At 45.4% G+C, this 20,396-nt stretch overlaps 3 non-coding genes across 3 annotated transcripts; all 3 read right to left on the bottom strand.

Moving 5' to 3' along the window:
• Positions 1 to 1,137: 1,137 nt before the first annotated feature.
• Positions 1,138 to 1,253, bottom strand: LOC144808112 (U5 spliceosomal RNA). Its single transcript, XR_013606644.1, has one exon. It is a non-coding gene; the product is annotated as a U5 spliceosomal RNA (small nuclear RNA).
• Positions 1,254 to 1,866: 613 nt separating this feature from the next.
• Positions 1,867 to 1,982, bottom strand: LOC144808099 (U5 spliceosomal RNA). Its single transcript, XR_013606631.1, has one exon. It is a non-coding gene; the product is annotated as a U5 spliceosomal RNA (small nuclear RNA).
• Positions 1,983 to 2,577: 595 nt separating this feature from the next.
• LOC144808097 (U5 spliceosomal RNA) lies at positions 2,578 to 2,693 on the bottom strand. The gene has a single exon (XR_013606629.1). It is a non-coding gene; the product is annotated as a U5 spliceosomal RNA (small nuclear RNA).
• Positions 2,694 to 20,396: the final 17,703 nt, after the last annotated feature.

The raw sequence follows: 20,396 nt of genomic DNA, 5'->3' as shown, positions 1-20,396 counted from the left end.
ATTTATGTTAACTGGCGCATCCCCAGGGATGCGCCAGTTAATGTGCGCCACTGCTCCGCCACCCATGGTGCGCCGCATTTACAATGCGGCGCACCATGGTGCAAGGCAGTGAAGATGTGTGACGCATCTCTCGGCGTAGGGGCGGCGCATTGCAGGACTCATGGAGCAAGTGCGACATGACTCCTGCAATGCACAGGGGCCACCTTTTCAATGCATTGTGCGTCACCCTTACGCCTGCTTCAAGCAGGCATAAGGAATTGACGTAGAAAGTGACTGAGTGAAATCTCATAGATTTTACTCAGCCACTTTTAGGAGGCGTTCCTGCGCAGGAACGCCCCCCCCCCCCGCGCAGGAACGCCTCCTTATGGCGCAGGGCTTTCCAACGTGATGCATCTCTTAGATGCGTCACGTTGTAAATAGGGCGCATTGTTTGCGCCGCCGTTGCGTCACATTAAGTGACGCAATGGCGGCGCAAGGCCTTCATAAATCTGCCCCATAATTTTTTTAAAACACAGCACATGTAGCATCTGAGAATCAACACAAGGAGGAGGCTCAAGGTATAACGCTGCTGACTTTAGAGCTGCAGAACAGGGTTCGAGCCTGGGGTCACATACAAACAAGTAGTCCCTAAATGAATACATAACAGCCAGCAGTGGAACTACACTGTAGTTGGTCAGTGCTGCTTCCTGCAAAACGGGGACAAGAGGGAAGTGATGTATCAGACCACCAGCCAATGAGTCAGTGAGATAAGAAGAGCAATGCCAGATGTAACCAATGCCAAGTGAGAAAACAAATAGAAACGAAAGGGGTGGAGTTTCTCCACTAATACTAATTACTTGATGCCTCGCATGCGCAGCTTAATGCGAGACCTAATAAAAATGCCTTAATGCAACAACAAATATGAGCTTTCATTGGAGGAGGGCGATTGGTGCGTAATACTCTCATGTTCGTAGTTATTTATAAGCTGAAAATGAACATGCAGTGAACGTTTAATCTAGCTATAATGCATCTATCTTAAATTAAATAACGACACACGGAAGTTTTCACGGAGAAAAAAAATAATAGTGAGCGATGCATGCATACGCATCAGTAGACGCTGAAACGTAACTGTAACTTTCATCTTTAACTGAATTGGGCAGTTCTATCAGCGATAGAACCTCAAAAAATTGAGTGAAACTCTTTAATGTTCCTCTCCACGGAAATCTTTAGTAAAAGGCGAAAGATTTATTCGGTTTGAAGAGAAACCAGAGTATGGTGAGGAATGTCTGTGGCAGACACCGCACAGAATATAACTCCTTGAAGACTTAGTGCGGGACAAAAAACTAAATGTCTACTGGAAACATGTTCTAGAAAATACTTTTTAATTCACATTCTCATCTGATTCAGTGAAAAAATTACTTCAACTACATAAGAAGGATTACAAATGACAGGGCATTGTGGGTATGCAAATAAACCCTCCTGCAACCCACGTGACAAGGTTTCTCAGTCACACGTGACCCTCTGTAACAGGGTTTACGTTTGTTGCTCTCTTCGCGCAATTTTTGCTTTTCTAGGTATTACAACAATTTGCACGAGCACAGTCTGCCCCCCCTACACATGGGCAGATTTAAATATGTATTTAATTCCCCGCGGGTCTTTCCGTGATTTGCTGTTGAGCCGCAGCCGGGACTCGAACCCTGGTCCAGGGTCGCAGCTCAGGGTGTTCAATCGCCCCTCACACAGCACAAACTCCTGCAGCAGTGGGTCTGAGAGGGCTGACAGGGTCAAAGGAGCTTACCCATTTAATGTCATGAATATAGAACATCTTTACGGATGCACTGCAATGTTGCATGTGTTAATTTAAATCTTTCTTTAACAGTATTGGGCAGTTCTATCAGAGATAGAACTTTCAAAAATTGAGTGAAACTCTTTAATGTTCCTCTCCACGGAAATCTTTAGTAAAAGGCGAAAGATTTATTCGGTTTGAAGAGAAACCAGAGTATGATCAGTAATGACTGAAGTAGAGACCGCAGGAAACACAACTCCTTGGACTCTGAGTGTGGGGCACAAAAATAAATGAATACTTGAAACATGTCTCAGTGAAAACATTTTGATTGAACTTTGATCTGATTAAGTGGTAAAATCAATTCAAGAACATAAAAGGGATAACAAGTGACAGGGGATTGTGGGTATGCAAATAAGCCCTACAGGAGCCCACCTGACAAGACTTCTTAGTCACACGTGACCCATCGGGAGTGTAACAGGGTTTACTTTTGTTGCTCTCATTGCGCAAATTGTGTTCTAGGTAATAGACCGCTTTACACGAGCATTACGTTACATCCATCACACATGGACAGCTTCTTTAACATATATTATTTACCCGCGTGGTCTTTACGTGATTTGCTGGTCACAGACCGTTGAGCCGCAGCCGGGACTCGAACCAGTGTCCCAGGGTCGGCAGCTCTGGCTGTTAAATCGCCCCTCACTGCAGCACAAGGTCCTACAAAACTGGGTGTAATAGTCATTCCCAGTAGACAGAGATGATTAACCTGTATCTTAGAATATATCTTCTTGTTTCTTTCTTAAACAAAGTTGGGCAGTTCTATCAGAGATAGAACTTTCAAAAATTTAGTAAAACTCTTTAATGTTCCTCTCCACGGAAATCTTTAGTAAAAGGCGAAAGATTTATTCGGTTTGAAGAGAAACCAGAGTATGACTACAGAAACGTCTGTGGCAGAGACTGGAGGGAAGACAACACCTTGGACTCTCAGTGTGGGAAGGAAAACTAAATAACAACTTGAAACATGTTCTAGAGAATACTTTTTATTCACGTTCTGATCAAACTAAGTGGAAAAATTACTTCAACTATATAAAAAGGATGACAAGTGAAAGAGGATTGTGGGTATGCAAATGACCCTATTGGAACCCACGTGACAAGACTTCTTAGTCACACGTGACCCATCGGGAGTGTAACAGGGTTTACTTTTGTTGCTCTCGTTGTACAATTTTGCTTTTCTAGGTATTACAACGCTTTACACCAGCATTAGCCTGCCTCCACTACACTTGGGCAGTTTTAAATATGTATTGAATTCCCCGCGGGTCTTTTCGTGATTTGCTGTTGAGCCGCAGCCGGGACTCGAACCCTGGTCCAGGGTCGCAGCTCTGGTTGTTAAGCCGCCCATTCCTCTCTCGCAGCTCAAGCTCCTGCCGGGGGTCTGAGGGTCTGGCCGGCCCAGGCACCGCCGGGTCACTCCACCCCCTTCCCACAGCTGTGTTTTCGGGTCACTGAATGGGGCTCACCCGCAGAACAGCAGCAAAAGCTGCACGTTTTGGAGCCGGATCACGGCTTCCGCCCAACGCAGGGGATTCTGGGAAAATCACTCGACTTCCCCGTGCCTGGAAGGGGTCTGGATCTCTTGTAAAGCGCTTAAGTGCCCTCGGGCCAGCGTAGCGCTATATAAAACTGCAAAGAAATAGGAACAAGCTTTTCCAATGTAACAGGTCTCGCATTTGCGAGAGTTTAAGCTATTGGCATTGTAAATGACAATGCCTTTTATTTATCTGTTTTGCTAATGAACTTATAAATAAAAGCCAATGTAATTTACCATGCCGAGAGCTCAAACTCTTGTAAATGTAACACCGATTCAAAGAAACGACCACCATTGTCCAGGCTGCAAGAAAAGTGAAAGCATGCATGGCACGCAGGGCCGGTCCTAGGATTCGTGGGGCCCCGGGTAGGATAGGAACATGTGAGGCCCTCTAATTTGCATATGATGTAGTATCACAGCAAGTTACATCATAAGAAGTGTCCACAGAATAATCATTAACTGGCACTGTTAAAGTAGCTTTGCAAGAAGCTACCTCTCTAATGTGTACATCACTGAGATGGCTACAAATACAAATAATAGCCCTAATAAAACAAATGCAAATATTTTAAAGCTCTACCATGTCCGGGACAGGTGCGCCTCGCAAAAGTGGCTGAGTGAAATCTATAAGGTTTTACTCAGTCACTTTCAGGCCAATGCTGTGTCAAAACCCTAGGGGGCAGATTTATGAGGCCCTTGTGCCACGTTTACGCCGCTGTTGCGTCACGCAAGGCGGCGTAAACGTGGCGCATCCCTACGACCGATTACGTTGTAAAGCCCTGCGCCGCTTGTGGGTGTTCCGGTGCAGGGTGGGCGTTCCGGGGCAGGTGCGCCTCGCAAAAGTGGCTGAGTGAAATCTATAAGATTACTTTCAGGCCAATGCTGCGTCAAAACCCTGCGCCTGCTTGAAGCAGGCGTAGGTCTTGACGCAGCATTGCAAAGATGGGGCACCCCCGAGCCTTGCTGGAGCTGCATCGCGCTTGCGACGCAACTCCAGCAATGCGCCACGTTAACGGCACGGCACAGATGCGTCACGCATCTGTGCCGTTTTTGCCCCATGGTGCACCGCATTGTAAATGCGGCGCACCATGGGTGGCGGAGCAGCGGCGCAAGATAACTGGCGCATCCCTGGGGATGCGCCAGTTATCATAAATCTGCCCCCAGGTCTTGACAGCAGCATTGCAAAGATGGAGCACCCCCGAGCCTTGCTGGAGCTGCATCGTGCTTGCGACACAACTCCAGCAATGCGCCACCTTAATGGCACAGATGCGTCACGCATCTGTGCCGTTTTTGCCCCATGGTGCGCCGCATTGTAAATGCGGCGCACCATGGGTGGCGGAGCAGCGGCGCAAGATAACTGGCGCATCCCTGGGGATGTGCCAGTTATCATAAATCTGCCCCCAATGGCCTCATTTATGAAAAGTGACAATTACAGTATGACGCATCATGTCGCAAGGAGTTACAGATATGTATCTGTAAGCGCAAAAGTCTCGCATTGCTGGGGTGTGTCACAAAAGTGACGTAACTCCAGCAATGCGTCCTTTCACATGGGTAAAAGCCCCATGTGAAAGGACTTGCGTCAGTCTTACGCCTGCTGTGAGGAAGGCGCAAGATTTTGACGCAACAGCGTCCTAAAAGTGACGCAGTCACTATTACGAGGCTTTGCCCCCTCTGCATAATATATAAAGATATTCCCTCACGACCTACACAATTTTGAAATCAACAGCTTCTACACTTTGAAAAGTATTTTTTAACACAGGGTGACAACAAAAACTTTTTAAGTATTTATCATTTTTATTTCTTTTTTATATGCAAAATATCGTTCATCTTTTTCTTCTTTTTACTTACAAATTGTCACAATTCATTTTATAAAACATACAGTAATTCATTGGAATGTTAAAAAACATATCCATACCATGCAGAAGAAAGAAAAGAAAAACACCTAAACAAATCTTACAATTTCACGAAACAAACTATCTCATTCACACTACATTCACTCATTATTCTGCGTCTGAGGGATCGCAGATTGTGATGCGAAATTATTACGCACGGTCGACGCGTTTCGGTGGGGTGGGTTGGGACCACCTTCCTCAGGACCTTTGAGCAGAATACTCAAATATTCATAAACAAATTAGAACCACTGCATGGATGGGTATCCTGCTATTTTCAATAAGATAGACCACCACTTCAGTTATAATTTCATGTCATTAGAGTGTTTCTCATTGAAATGTTCCAAGAACACCATCTACCTATTCATCAAACGGACACGGATACGAGGACAGTCTGGAGCTGTACGCCCTCAGCCGAGGGGTATGGGTTTCCTTTTTTGATTCTCTGAAAATACCCCAAAAACTCTTCTTTCATCTGTGTAAAAATGGTTGTCACTCCTCAGTTTATTCAAATTACGTCTTTTGTCTGATGGCAGTAAATTGTATTATATGCAAAGCACGTCTCGTCATGTTCCTTCCGACATCCCTCGTATCATTCCGTTGCCCCCTCTGCATACATTATACCTGACTCAGGTATAATGTAACGCAGGGGTTTACAAAGTGACGCATCTGCTTAGATGCGTCACTTTGTAAATAGTGCGCAACAGGAGGCATGTTTTACGCCGCCGATGCGTCACAAAAAGTGACGCAGCGGAAGCGCAAAACTGAGTCAAGGCCTGATAATTGAGGCCCTGGGCCTCTATCTCTCCAAAACCGATGTTTCCAGATGGCTTGAGGGGTTATATTACTTGGGTGTATCTTGGAGGGTTCATTGCACTCCCCTTGGGGTGATAAGGATGGATGTGGGATCACCCTCACTAAACTTTTAAAGACCGAATTGCTCATTCTTCCTCAGCGCTTATAACTGGAGTTATTAATTATGTTTAACTCCTTTTATGTTTTGGATGAACATGCTTGTTTGAGAAAAAAAAAGAGTTGCAAAAAAAGAAGAGAATAATAAGCCCTTTATCCATTTTCTGTCTTTTCCCTTCCATGAATAGAGCAGCACCTTTTGTGATGTGAGATCACTCTATATTTTTGTGTTGTGAGCCCTGCAGGATGCTGCCTGCTTTAGATTCATGCAGGGGCAGGGCTCACTTCACACCTCACACCAGTTCAAGTAGCTGCCTAAATGCTGTTATGCAGATGCAGCGATTAGGCTGATCACGACCACAAACCACTCTGCCCACTCTGCAGCATCTGAAACGGATGGGGTGTCATATTGCACTTTCAGTCCATGGCAGCCGGGCGAGGTGAGGGCCCTCCCCCCCTGTGGGCCTCGCACACTGCACCACGGCTACAAACCCCAAGGGAGGGGGCTCCCCACCTGTTACTCTCTCAATAGCACCATTTCCACATATTGATGAGCTCGTGGGGGCCCCATCACAGTTAGACAGCCGCGAGGCCCTGGGCAGCTGCCCACACTGCCCATGCCTAGCGCCAGCCCTGATGGCACGCTGAATGTTGCAGGAAAGCATGTCGTGCCTCCAGTAGGAGAAACTCGTTAAAGAAAATAGTGCTTACAGACTGAAAAAGACGTCTCGTGTAACAAACGAAGTAAAAGGGCCAGTTCTCGCGGGAGGTTATAAATGAAGACAAGGGTGGAGGAGCCAAGCTCGCGAGCGAAATGGTCGCCTTATAGCTCGGCTCCGTCAGCCCTCCGTCCTGACTCACATATCCTGCTGCATATCCTGCCCAGAGCCGACATATTTTCGAAGAAATAGAAACGCAACATTTCGCTCTCACTCACCGTTTGACCTGGAGGCTTCGGCTTGCAGTGGTTCCGGAGCTGTGCCCCCCGAGGGGTCCGGGGCCTTCGTAGAGCTGGGACCGGGGCATCGCCTATTGGATCCGGCCCGGCGTTGCGGTAACCGTCGGCCCCGGCCGAGAGACTGCACCACTGGAGAGAGCCACTGTGAGAACTTCCCGGTGACCCTGAACCGGGCCTACCTTGGCGGCCGTGAGGCTGGTGCGGGGCGCGATGCTCCGTGGACTGACCGTGTGAAGGGGTCCCCCCGCCGCTGCTCCGTCAATCGACCCTGGACCCTCGCGCTCGGGCTCTACCTTTGAGGAGCGCCAGCTCTCGTATAGGCGACCCTCCGCCTCGGGCGGCTCTCCTTTCTGCACCGAAGCGGCCGTTACTGGGACCCCCCGGACATCTGTAAAGTCCTACATTTGTGGACTGCTCCGGGAGTGGCGGAGAGAAGTGAGGGGGCTGATTCTACAAAATGGCTGCCGATGACCTGAGATGTGGATTTCCTCTTGATGGCGGTCTCCGGTTGCTGGATTGCACGGGAGCAGGGTCATGTGGGCGAGAGCCTACGATTGGCGACGTTCTTGATGCTTTGCGATCTTTGCACGAGACCTTGGCCCCCGGTGCTCCTGGAGACTCGTTGCGATCCGCCGCCATCTTGGGTGGACGCTTCTTCATGGTCCCCTCTTGCCTTGGAGATGCCATTGCCTCGCCCCCCTCGGTGGCTCCGAAGGATGCTGCTACTGTCCCTCGACGAATTTACAGGCCGACGGCTTTGGAACCTCCTGCTCTTCGATGTCTGGAAATTGGGGACTTGGATGTCGTGCGGAGGCCCGATCATCCCCGGGTGCCTGAGAAAAATGGCGGACTGATGCTTGTTTCTGCCTTGATGAGGTCTTGTTTCTATTTTGCTAGCATACCCCCGCCTTTTCGATCTGCGGGACTGAACTCTTGTCCTTTACTGCCCCTGTTGCTGTTATTGAGACATTTGAACTGCCTATTTGACCTTTTGTTCACTTGCTTATTGATTGACCTCTCTGACCTGCATCTTTCTTGTAATTTTTTTCATTTGTGTGCTTGCCTCGCATCGTGTTGCTCACTTCACACTGTTATTTGGTGGGTGGTAATTGCGGTGAAGAAGGGACTGGGGTAAGATGCATGGCTCCCGTTGGATTATTGGTATACGGATTCGTGACGACGTGGCTCATATCCATAGTGCTATGGGAGACCCCTCTGTAAGTTCTGTGGCGCTCGAGTTCGTGTCGTTCTGGTGCACACGTATTATGATTGTATGGTTGGGCGGAGGGCTGTGGCCGACCGTATTTATTTCTGCCCTCATGCTCCTCCCTCCTATTTACTACCTTGTTTTCATATCTTCTTTTTGTCTTTTTCTTCCTTTTCTCTCTTGTCTCTACTACATTTCGGGTTCTGGTTTAGGGCGACAGGCGCGCTGTTTGGAGGGTAGGCCGTAGCCTTCTGCAGGGGTGCTGGGTGGGATGGGTGGGTTGGGTCTTCTTTGATGTTTTATTTTTCTCAGTTCTATGGCCCTTTTGTGTATCTTTATGAGAGTGCCGCGTCTGTCCTTGCCTTCCGTGGTATGATTAGGGTGGGGTCTGTAACATCGCTGCTCTTCTTTTATAGTTCTGCTGCTTTCCATTGCGACTCCCATGCCCTCTTCGCTGCTGCTATTCCTGTTCTTTTATATGTTCCTCGCTACGGGGCGCCTGATTCAGCGCGGCATTCTTCTCTTTTAGTCTGTGTTTTCCTTCCCTTTCCTCTTTCCTCTCCCCTCTCCCCTCCTCCCCTTTTCCTTCTCTCTCAAGGTTAGTATGACGGGCTAGTTTTGTTGCTGTCGCTAGTCCGGCCCCCCTGTTCTGTATCCAATGTGCTACTGGGTGGTGGGAATGCAAAGTTGTTACTATTTGCATATTGATTTGTGTTCACCACATCTGTTTTTATACCGATGTCTACAGTGCTGACACTTCTGCATTGCTGCCCTTTCTCCATTTGTTGCTAATGATCTGTTTTGGGAATCCGGATACCTTTTTGTTGTCGCTGAGCCTGTCATACGCCTTATTGCTATAATATAAAATTAACCTTATTTTGCTCCTGATTGCTGGCCGTCTAGATCCTCTTACCTCCCCCCTCCTTTTTACGATTGTATTGAACGCACCTCTTTACGTCTGATTCTGTGACTTTTCATTTGGACTCTTTGACTGCTTATCGTATCGTGGCCGGCCGGATCGGTTGTAGGCCCTGCTTTGTATATCCTTTCTGTACTAATAAAGGTTTATAAAAAATAAAATAAAAAAAAAATGAAGACAAGGCAGTACTAAGGCATGACTAACAAGCCTATCAATCAGTCAAAAGCCAGCATTTACGAAGGACAATGACACAAGCCAATGACAAATATGGGGTGAGAGTGGGCGGGACCTCCACTCCATACTCCAATACAGTAAGCCACAGAGCAGCGCATGCGCTGCCCAGGCTCGACCTAAAGAGCAGCGCAGGCGCTGCCCAGGCTCAACCTAAAGAGCGGTGCATGCGCTGCCCAGGCTCGACCTAAAAATATCTTTAGAAATTAAAGGGCTATTATTCATTGTGGGACAGAATATAGCGCCACCTAGAGACATTTATGATAAAGATGTACTAGTAACGATTTGTATTTGTAGTGTCCTCCCCAGCCCCGGAGCATGCTAATGAACACGCCACACTTGAGACCAAATTTACTAGCGCAGTGCAGCACCTGCGAATGATGCGCTGCTTGAGAAGGAGAGAGCAGGAGAGCGCCATAGTTACAGAAATAGGGCAGTCTATTCCCCACTCCCTAACACCGTCGCAGAAATGTGCTGCTGTGCACCACTGACATACGTTTGCACCATAGTACAAGGATGTCCCCGTGAGTCTAGCGTAGGTTTGTACTGGAAGGATACCCTTCCGGTACAAAATACTAGGCAGCTTATTTTCAAACTGGAATGGCATGGTGAGCAAACAAACGGTGGAATTAGGCCCAGATCTCTGTACTGGGGTGACTATGACATTGTTCTGCATTCTGTCCATCAATTGTTGTTTTTGCATTTGTCACCCCGAGTGGGACGAGTATGTCCAGACGTGGGTCCCGTGCTCTCCATGCCACTGGGGTTAAGCTATCCTGGCTGATGAGGGGTGAAACCCCGAAACCAGTCCTAGGATGCTTGTTTCCAGTCCAGGGAGGACCTGGTCTGGCAGTTCGGGCTGGACTGTTCCCATGAGGCACAGGATCAAAACCGATTTGCATATGGCTGGGTTCAAACTGGAATGGCATGGTGAGCAAAAAAACAATGGATTTAGGCCCAGATCTCAGTACTGGGTTGAATTTATGACATTGTTCTGCATTCTGGCCATCAATTGTTTTGGCTTATTTACAAGCCCATTGTGCCACTAGTGCATCACTTTTTGTTGATGCACCGGGAGGCGCAATGAGCTTGCCCATATTAACAAGGCCCATATTTACCAGGCCTTGCAAGGTTGTCCCTTCCAGCACAAAAACAACCATTCCCACAGCGCCGGCCCCTTGCAAAATGACACAAGGGTGCCTGCGCTGGCACAAGGCAGACAATTGTGCACCAGCACAGGGAAAAGCACAGGGATGCGTTGTATTGTTGTTAATCTCTGCACTCTCCTTATGGCACGGCGCAGCAAGCTGGTTTGTGGTGCCGCGTTGCATCATTTTGTTGTAAATATTCCCCTTACTTTAAACCTTTTCCCACTTTCTGGTGTACAGTGCAGCACACATGCAAAGTTGGAAAAGAAATGAGAAATAAAAGCTTTTTTCTTTCACAGCACTGAAAGGGGTACTATTTACTGATGCTAAACCTTGTCTACTTTTTAAGTAAATAGGGCTTAGCGTCAGAAACCTTTGGTGGTTGCATGGGAACGCCCATGCACCAGCCATGGTATGCCCCTTTGGTGCTAAGTAATGCAAAGCAGTGTTACCCGCTTCTTTGAGCTATGTTCAAGTGATTTTCCAGTGTAAAGCAGGTTTGACACGGGAAAGTAAATAGGTGAAAAAAGATTTTGCATAATTTTGTGACACTTTTGTGACGCAACCATGCGTAAAATCTTAGGGCCCTATGTACAAAAAAATATGCATTGATGCATCAAAAATACTTGCGCCTGCTGCAAAAATCCTATGACATCATACAATGCAGGGCTCCATGGCGCAAGGACCCACGGATGCGTCAGAAATACTAATGTAACTGTGAGAGGATGCCCCAAGGCATCAGGCCCATTGCTGTAGCTGGACCTAAGACTGGCGCATCTACAGCAATGCATTAAAAAAAACAGAGGCAATGCATCAGTATTGACTAACGCAAGTAGCCTACTGTATGGAGACCAGGTGAAAGCTCAACTTGGACTCTTTTACTTTGTTCCTGTATGTCTTGCATACAATGGGCATAGAGTACTTCTGAGTACTGCTATACCTACGTATGTGTGACATACTGTGTGAGACTACTATGTGTGTGGATACAAGTCATTGATGTTGTGTAATGTGGCATTTATTGTGTTACGTACCTTATGTGTGCACTTGTTGAGGGGACTTGATTTCCTTGCAGATTATATTTTTGGAAGTGACTTCAGCTGGTCAGACTCCTCTGCCACAGCCAATGCGTCATTCCTACACCTGCGTTTTAGAGGTGTAGGAATATTGACACATTGCATGTACAGCGGCCCCTTCCCGACGATACTTCACTTTTTCAAAAAGTCATAAATACTACTATGTCACTTCTACAGGGAATTTTACAGGGGAACACCTAACTTGCGTATATTAATTGTTAAGAGACGCAGCAGATTCCGACGAAGGTAAAAAACGATGCAGACTGACAGAAAGTGACACATCTGCTTAGATGTGTCACCTTGTAAATATAGAGCAAAGAAAGCAACATAGGTGCGTCAAAACAAAAGATGCAACTGCGGCGCAAGTTCGTTTTAAATAAGCCCCTTAGTAAAAAAGACCCTACGGAGCTCTCTAACAGAAGTCTTTATTCTTCCCCATACGACCACACAACTGAACGCATTGTGTCAAGATTTGATTAACCACATATCAACACCTCCCAGCAGCTTAGTTAACTCCTGTTTAAAGACCTTTCAGAACTGCGTGGCTCCTAGCGATTATAATATTAAAGACACTACATCTCCCCCTTTGTGAAATAAAAATTATGAACAACGTTAACATCATATTTCCTCAATCAGTCGTTGAGGCGCCTGCACTGGTCTGCCAGATCGGGTAGTATGAGGTATTTGAGGGTTACATGGATCATTAACCGATGACATAGGCTCAGATGCTCAATCTGGATGTTCAGGTAGGATTGCCTCACTCCTTCTCTCAAGAACAGACGAACACCGAAGCACATGTCCAAAGTGTGACAAGTCCTTTGTGATGGACTTTCCGGGATGATGTGTGGTTACCATGTGTCCTTTGGTCATTACAGAGGGTGGACAGCAAACCAAGTGCTCGTTTTGGTCTTCCATTTCTGTTTGACCACTACCAAGTCTTCTTCATCAAAGACTGTTTCCTGGGCGCGTCGGTGCTGATCATTACAGGTTTTCATCTTGCACTCTTAGGAAGCATCCATGACACGAACCATATCAGCTTTTATCGATTGGTCTGATGTCTATTGTGGTAGCTTAGTTCTGATTGCCATCCAAAATAGTAAGGTGGCAGGACTCTCACCAGTGGTGGAGTGAGGAGTTGATCAATAGGCTCGAAGGGAAATCGATTACCCCCATTGATGCTCGCTGAATTACCCTCTTGTGGGTACCCATAAATCGTTCAACAGCATCGTTGGCCTGTGGCCAGGGAGGTGTGCTCTTTTGATGCTTGATTTTGAATCAACAAGAAACTCTTTGAATTCTGTGCTATTGAAAGGCGGGCCATTATGTGTTTTGATTATAGTGGGGATAAAGTGGTATAAGAGACAGACGTACATTTTATGGTTTTCAGTAAGCTGGCATTTTTCAGCAGCTCTGCAGGTCTGTTTATGGTATTTCTTGTGTGATAATAGTCAAGTTAGCCAGATACTGCACTGAGTTTTCCAGACTGAGATGTCTTAAAAGTTTTTAAAAGAGCAGGTATGGTTGGAAACAGAAAAGGTTGGAGATCTGCTGGGATGGACTTTGTTACTATTCTCCCTTACCTGAGTGCCCTTGTTAGAATATAGAAGTGGTCTTAGTAAGTAGCTCCTTAGGATCTCCCCTAGATCAGAGCCCTCTCTAGGGGAGAGTATGTAGCCTTACGGCTAGTGCGGTCAACCTCAAAGCTGGGGAACTGGCTTCGATTCTCAGCAAGGACCCTCAAAATTCTGTGATTCTGTGAAAGTCGCTTCACCTCCCCATGCCTAACAAAAAGTAATGTGTCCTTCTGTAACAAAACTGGTGCTCATGTAAAGCGCTCTGATACCTGATGTCTCGGGTCTAGTTCACGCTATATAAATCTCTAAAAAAAAAGAATTTTAAAAGAGAGCTCCAATTGGCCAGCAGTACATACATGCCAATAGACCAGATTCAGGCGGGAGACTCACGATTTTTTAAAGCCAATAATGGCTTAATTTTGTCTGTCTCCCACCTGAGATTGCCTCTACTTCATCAGAAGTCAATAGGAGAAATACATTCTCCGTATATTTTTTTTAAAAGTCTCCTACTTTCCTTTTCTAAAATGTTGGCATGTATGGCAGTGTGTGGCACATCTCTTCGGTTATTCCATGTCTTCTCAGTTGGTGATGGTACAGTACTGGGTGAAGGACAAGACTCGCAGCAGTTTTACTTTATGTGAGTATAAGAGGATTGAGCAGTATAAGGGGTTTCTAATACATGGAACTGCGGGGCATATTATCAACAAATAGCGATATTTATCGCTAAGTAGGCTTAGCTGCAATTTTTTTATCGCCGCGCATCACTGGTTTTTATCGCTGAGTTAACGTACTATTAGCAACGTTTATCTCAAAAGCGATAAAATTCCCGGTGATAGCGGCAAAATCCGTGAATGTCGCTGAGAATACAGTAATATTCACGCATTATCGCTAACAGGGTCTTAGCCATTATATCCACCTCCCATTGGATATAATGGCTAAGAACTGGTCTAAGCAGGCATTAGTTGTTGGAGATATTTGCGCTTAGTGCGAATATTTCCATCGCTAGGCCTGTGTTGGTAATAGGCGATAGTGGTGTTAGCGACTGCTTTCAGTCGCTAACAGGTTGGGTACGCCCACTTTGCATGTCATTAGCGATAAATATCGCTGACATGCAAAGCGGGCCCCAAACCGCTCGCTATCGCCTACAAGCTGTCTCTAACTGCTGTTAGCGACAGCTCCTTAATAGGGCGATAAATTATCGCCGTTTAGCGGCCGAAAACGGCCGCTAAAGCGGCGATAATTCCCTATCGCTCCCCCTTGATAATATGCCCCTGCCAATCCTTTTATAAAAACCTGCATCTAATCTCTTTATAATTGGCAGCTTGTGACACACACGCTTGCCGATTATGAAGAAAATAATTTATTACAGTGGAGTTCTAGCATCACAATTCCTACTGCCAGCAGCCATGGGGAAAGGCAAGTCAGGTCACAGAGCAGAATTAAAGCAGCTGTTTAAATAATGAAAATGAATCATGGCTTTTCTTTCTTTCTGCTGTGTTTTCTAGTTGTACAGTGACAACCAGAAAGGAGGTATTTATGGCAACGTTTATTTTTTGCACTCCTTAGGTAGTTATAGAAAAGTTAGAATCTTTCTGCATGTTTCAACACATTCTGAGCTACTGTAGCTTCTGTGTAAAAAAAACTGATTTGTACTAAACTGATTCTAAAACGTGATTGCAGGATATATCTATGGGCCTGATTCACAGAATGAACTTAAGACTCAATCCTAAACTTACTACTATTTTGGTATTCACAGAATGCACTTACTACTTTTGGTATTCACAGAATGAACTTACTACTTTTGGTATTCACAGAAGTTAGGATTTTGTCTTAAGTTTGTCTTAAGTCAGTCTTAAGTCTGTCTTAAGTTTGTCTTAAAACAAACTTAAGACAAAATCCTAACTTCTGTGAATACCAAAAGTAGTAAGTTCATTCTGTGAATGCCAAAAGTAGTAAGTGCATTCTGTGAATACCAAAATAGTAGTAAGTTTAGGATTGAGTCTTAAGTTCATTCTGTGAATCGGGCCCCCTGTATTTAACTTTGCACTCAAAATACTATTTTTATTCTTCATGTTTGCAAACATGCTGTTTCTTTTATATGAAAGAGCTACATACCAAGGATTTAAGTTGTTTGTTGGAAAGGTGATGGTGTGACCAGGTATTATAAGGGATGAAGTACTTCCTGCCGTACATGAGAAGGATATTACAAGTCACCTTGGAGTTCCATAAGCTTATAACCGAACTCGACCTTCGGCATCATTAATCTATATGGTTCTGGAACTCCTCAGTGACTTCCAATATCCTAATAATGTACAGCAGGGGATACTTTATCCCATTTATTGTGTAGTCTCTATGAACTACAATTGGCGGCCAACTACTAAGTATTATGGTATTAGTGAGGGCCAGAAGCAGGGCCGGACTAGGAACAGAAACCGGCCCTGGCAAACTGCTCAGCTGTCGCCCCCCCCTATCCCCCCCGGCCCATCCCCACCCGGGTGAGGGGGAGTGCAGCCAAGCAGTTTGCGAGGGCCGGTTTTGGCCAATTTTGTTACCAGGGGCTGATATTGCCAACCCCGATAACAAAAATGCCCCCCACCATAGCAGCCTACCGCGGAAACGCCTGGTGCCCGCTATGGCCAGTCCGGCCCTGGCCAGAGGAGTTATGTATAAATTGGCAATACTATATAATATCAAAAATAGTCCTAGCTCAGCCCTTCATAACTTACCTGAAACTCGAAAGTAATATGCTGGCTGGACGTTTCATATCTGTGGACTGTTTGAAGTTTGAAGGTTGCATTTATGCTGCCGAGTACTCTGCACCATGACTGGTCACATCAAGGCAGTTACGTGCCTATATCATCCTTTAAGCCCTGGCATTATTACACCATTAGTAGAGCTGCAAGAGAAATGGGAAGGGGACTTAACACTGCCAATCACTGATGTGGAATGGGCCTCAATCCTTGCCAGTACTTCCACAGTATCTAGAAATGCCAGATTTAAATTAATGAATTATTATTTCTTGCACATGGCTTACCTCTCGCCTGGGAAAATCAATACGCTTTACTGAGTGGCTGAGGTGACCCTGTCCCAGATGTGGTGATCATGGTGCTGAATTGGTCCATATGGTATGGGCCAGCTCCCCTCTGAATTTTGGTAGGAGGTGGTACACTGCATTAACGAAGTTACCCAACGGGGGATCCCTTGTACTCCTTTGGCCTCTTGCTTGGGGTATTCCAGCACCCAAATAAATGTAAAACGACTACTAGATTTGTGGACCTGGCTCTGATCCTCGTGAAGTGGGAGCTTCGATCTAACTATAACCATTCAGTACATAACACATAATTCAAGATGGTGCGTCTGCAGATACAGGACGCCAGATTCCTGGAAATGTACGTGAACATGAAGGGGATGGGAGACGACCATTACAATGCGGTCTTTACACCGCACTACCATTACGACGCAGTCATCACAACGCAGGCCGTTACAACGACTTGCGCTGGATGGCACTATACATTAAGGAATAGTATTATTTACTATTCCAACACCTTCCTTACTGTTACGTGGGCTGGAGTTGGAATAGTAAATCATACTGGACCCGATTCACAGAACTAACTTAAGACAAAATCCTAAACTTACTACCATTTTCGTATTTACAGAAGGCACTTACTCATTTTGGTATTCACAGAAGTTAGGAGTCCTAACATTAGGACTCCTAAATGCCTTCTGTGAATACCGAAAGTCTTAAAATTAGGATTTTTCTCAATTTACTAGTAGTAAAGTTAGGACTCCTAACTTTAGGAGTCCTAAATGCCTTCTGTGAATACCGAAAGTCTTAAAATTAGGATTTTTCTCAATTTACTAGTAGTAAAGTTAGGACTCCTAACTTTAGGAGTCCTAAATGCCTTCTGTGAATACCGAAAGTCTTAAAATTAGGATTTTTCTCAGTTTAGGAGTCCTAAAGTTAGGCCTCCTAACTTTAATACTACTAAACTGAGAAAAATCCTACTTTTAAGACTTTCGGTATTCACAGAAGGCATTTAGGAGTACTAAAGTTAGGACTCCTAACTTCTGTGAATACCGAAATTAGTAAGTGACTTCTGTGAATACCAAAATGAGTGAGTGCCTTCTATGAATATCGAAATGGTAGTAAGTTTAGGATTTTGTCTTAAGTTAGTTCTTTGAATAGGGCCCACTTTTCTTAAGTCCAGCGCCTACAGCGCAAGTCGTTGTAACGACTTGCGTTGTGATAACTGCGTTGTAATGGTAGCGCGGTGGGATGTATGACATTACAACGCATGCTTTTACCACGCATGCCTTTACAACGCGGTATTTACAACGCATAGCGCTTTGGGGTGCTGGATAGTGAATAGTTTAATTTACTATTCCAACTCCAGTCTCCGTGGATAGTAGGGAAGGTGTTGGGTAGTAAATTAAATCTATTCCTTATCCTAGAGCGCCCCCCAGCGCAATGCATTGTAAGGGTTTGCGTTGTAAATACCGCGTTGTAAAGGCACTACGTTGTAAAAGTTGTGTTGTAAAGGTTGTTCACCAGCGCGGTGTAAACACCGCGTCGTAATGACATACATCCAAGGGGATGAACGTCCGTCCCAGAACATAATTAAAGAGGGCCTCTCTTTTTCTTCTGCTGCCCACGCCTACAGAAAACTCATCCAGAGAAAGACTACAGGTAAGACTTCTCTTGAGCGCCCATGGTACTCATGATGTCTCGCTTTATATGGGACCCCCACTAACATATACACCACCTAGATTCATAAATCTTATTCTTTATATCCTCTGACTATAAAATGCTTCTCTTCAGAAATCTCTACTATTTGAACATGAATAGAACGTTTTCTTTGGGACACATACTGAACCTCATGAGGTATGGATTATACGTGCCTCCCTAATGACAACATAACTCTTTTCTTTTTAACCTACGGTAAGAGTACCTACAAAGTGGATTGAGTGACAGGTTGTACACTAAACCATATGGTCAAAATATACAACAATGCATGTATGGCTCCTTTTAATCAGCTTCACTATGGCGTTCACATACTATTTAACTATGGCTGCCTTGATACCATATTTTCTCATGGGTAGTTTTCTGTATAGAGGACCTCATGTAAATGTAAATGTGCTGGATTTGTAGAGCGCACGGCTGCCCGTGAGCGTCCCGGCACTTGCTTAGGGAACCCTTCCTGGTATTCCCCTGTGAGAAACCCCAGCAGGGTGTCCACAAGGTGAAAGCCAGGGATCCCGCTGCGAGGGGCCATAGTGGAGATTAAGCAAGCTATTGCCCAGAGTCGCAGAGTGTGACCCCGTGGGTTGAGTAGGCACCAGAGCGAGAATTGTTGAGTCCGTGGAATTTTTGAGCCCGAGACCCGCTGAGGCAGGGAATCGAACCCTGGTCCACGGTCGATCTCAGCTTCCGGGTCTGCCGCCTCTAACCACTGAGCCACGCTTCTCCACTATCTAGTCAAGATCTCACAGTTCTGAAATCATTTTCCTTTGCACCTATAGAAGTATCTGACCAAGTTATTATCTCCTATTCACCGGACAGAATGTTTCTTTCCACACCATGGAGAAACTTTTGCTTCCTATACCTTCTCTAAAAACACATGGAATTCTTATAAGAGATATGTGCTAATGTTGTGGTATTCTCAGTATGTTTTCTATTTCTATGTTTGGATTTATGTCTACCGTTCCAAACAAAGCCACAACATAACTGTATGTATATATTCAATTTACGAACTACTCTAGCTGTATGTGACTTTTACTTATTTTACTTCTATTTAATTATGACGGCTCAATACACTTGATACGTATATATTTTCTACTGTCATCTTTTTCCTTCCCCCTTCTTCCTGGCTGGAATTCTTTATAATGATACATATTTTATCATTTTCCAGGGTTCATCACAAGTTGCAGGTCATTTACTTGACCCAATATTTTCGAACCTCTGGAAGTAAATAAATGCACCTCTACCCCTGACTTGGACGGACCATTCTCTTATCTCTATGCGTCTGGGTATTGCTGCTCTCCCCACACAGCCCCGTAGCCAGCCCTCCTTCAAACGCCCATGGCATAAATTGGATGCATCCACTTTTGTATCTACTCTAAACTGATCAAGCCCTGACTGGCCTATCAGCTTGGAGGCAGCTGATAAAGCTTTTAGGGGTTGGATTAATATCACACTCGACCATTGTATTCCAAAGAAACTGATGGGTGCTAAACGCAAACATTCCTATGCTTGGTACAATGAAGCCTTGATCCTGGAAAAGAGAAAATGTAAAATTTGGAAACGAGACTGGAGGCATACCCATGACGCCAAGGCAAAAATCACTTACAGGAATGACACTAAATCCTATTATAAACTAGTCTAAAATACCAAAGCTGCGTACTATGCAAATTTGATCTCGTCGAGTCCCAATCCCTCTAAAACTATTTTTTCCCCTGGTAAAAGAGATGACAAAACTCTTGACGGTATTAACAATATGATTGGCACTAATTCACAATGTGAATCATTGGCAAAATACTTCATTAGCAAGGTGACAGCATTTATAGTGCACTTGACAGGGGACAGGGTGTCCCTGAACTCTGAGTGACCTCCATGCCAACAGGTTCCCCCAACTGTTTGTATGACCTGCCACACATGTCGCCTAAAGACATGGAAGTCTTGGCATCCAAGGTCAAATCAGGATCCCCTGATGACCCCGTGAAACCTTATAATTTCAGGAAATTCCATGAATGTCTTATGACAGCGAGCAGGGAACTGATCGCCAGATCACTGCTGACGGCAGAGATCCCTAATTTGTGGAAGCACGCCAAGGTCGTTCCACTGTTAAAAAAGCCCACATTAGATGCATCTCTACCAGAGAATTTCCGGCCTATTTCTCTCCTCCCCTGTTTGGCCTAGATTATGGAGTCCCACGTCAATGCCACCCTGACCAATTATCTTCAAGTAAATGAGATTTTGGATAGTTCCTAAAACGGCTTCCGGCCGAGACATAGTACAGAATCTGCCCTACTGGCGGTCACAGAGCAGCTGTGAGCCACGTAGGATGAGGATAATACATCAGTGCTGATTTTTCTTGACCTCAGTGTCGCCTTCGACACGGTCTCCCATAAGATCTTGCTCCAA

Source organism: Lissotriton helveticus, chromosome 1_2, assembly GCF_964261635.1.
Source record: "Lissotriton helveticus chromosome 1_2, aLisHel1.1, whole genome shotgun sequence".
In the NCBI taxonomy this organism is placed as follows: Eukaryota; Metazoa; Chordata; class Amphibia; order Caudata; family Salamandridae; genus Lissotriton; species Lissotriton helveticus.
The sequence above is the reverse complement of the archived record's forward strand: the minus strand, read 5'-3'. Positions and strand labels throughout refer to the sequence as shown.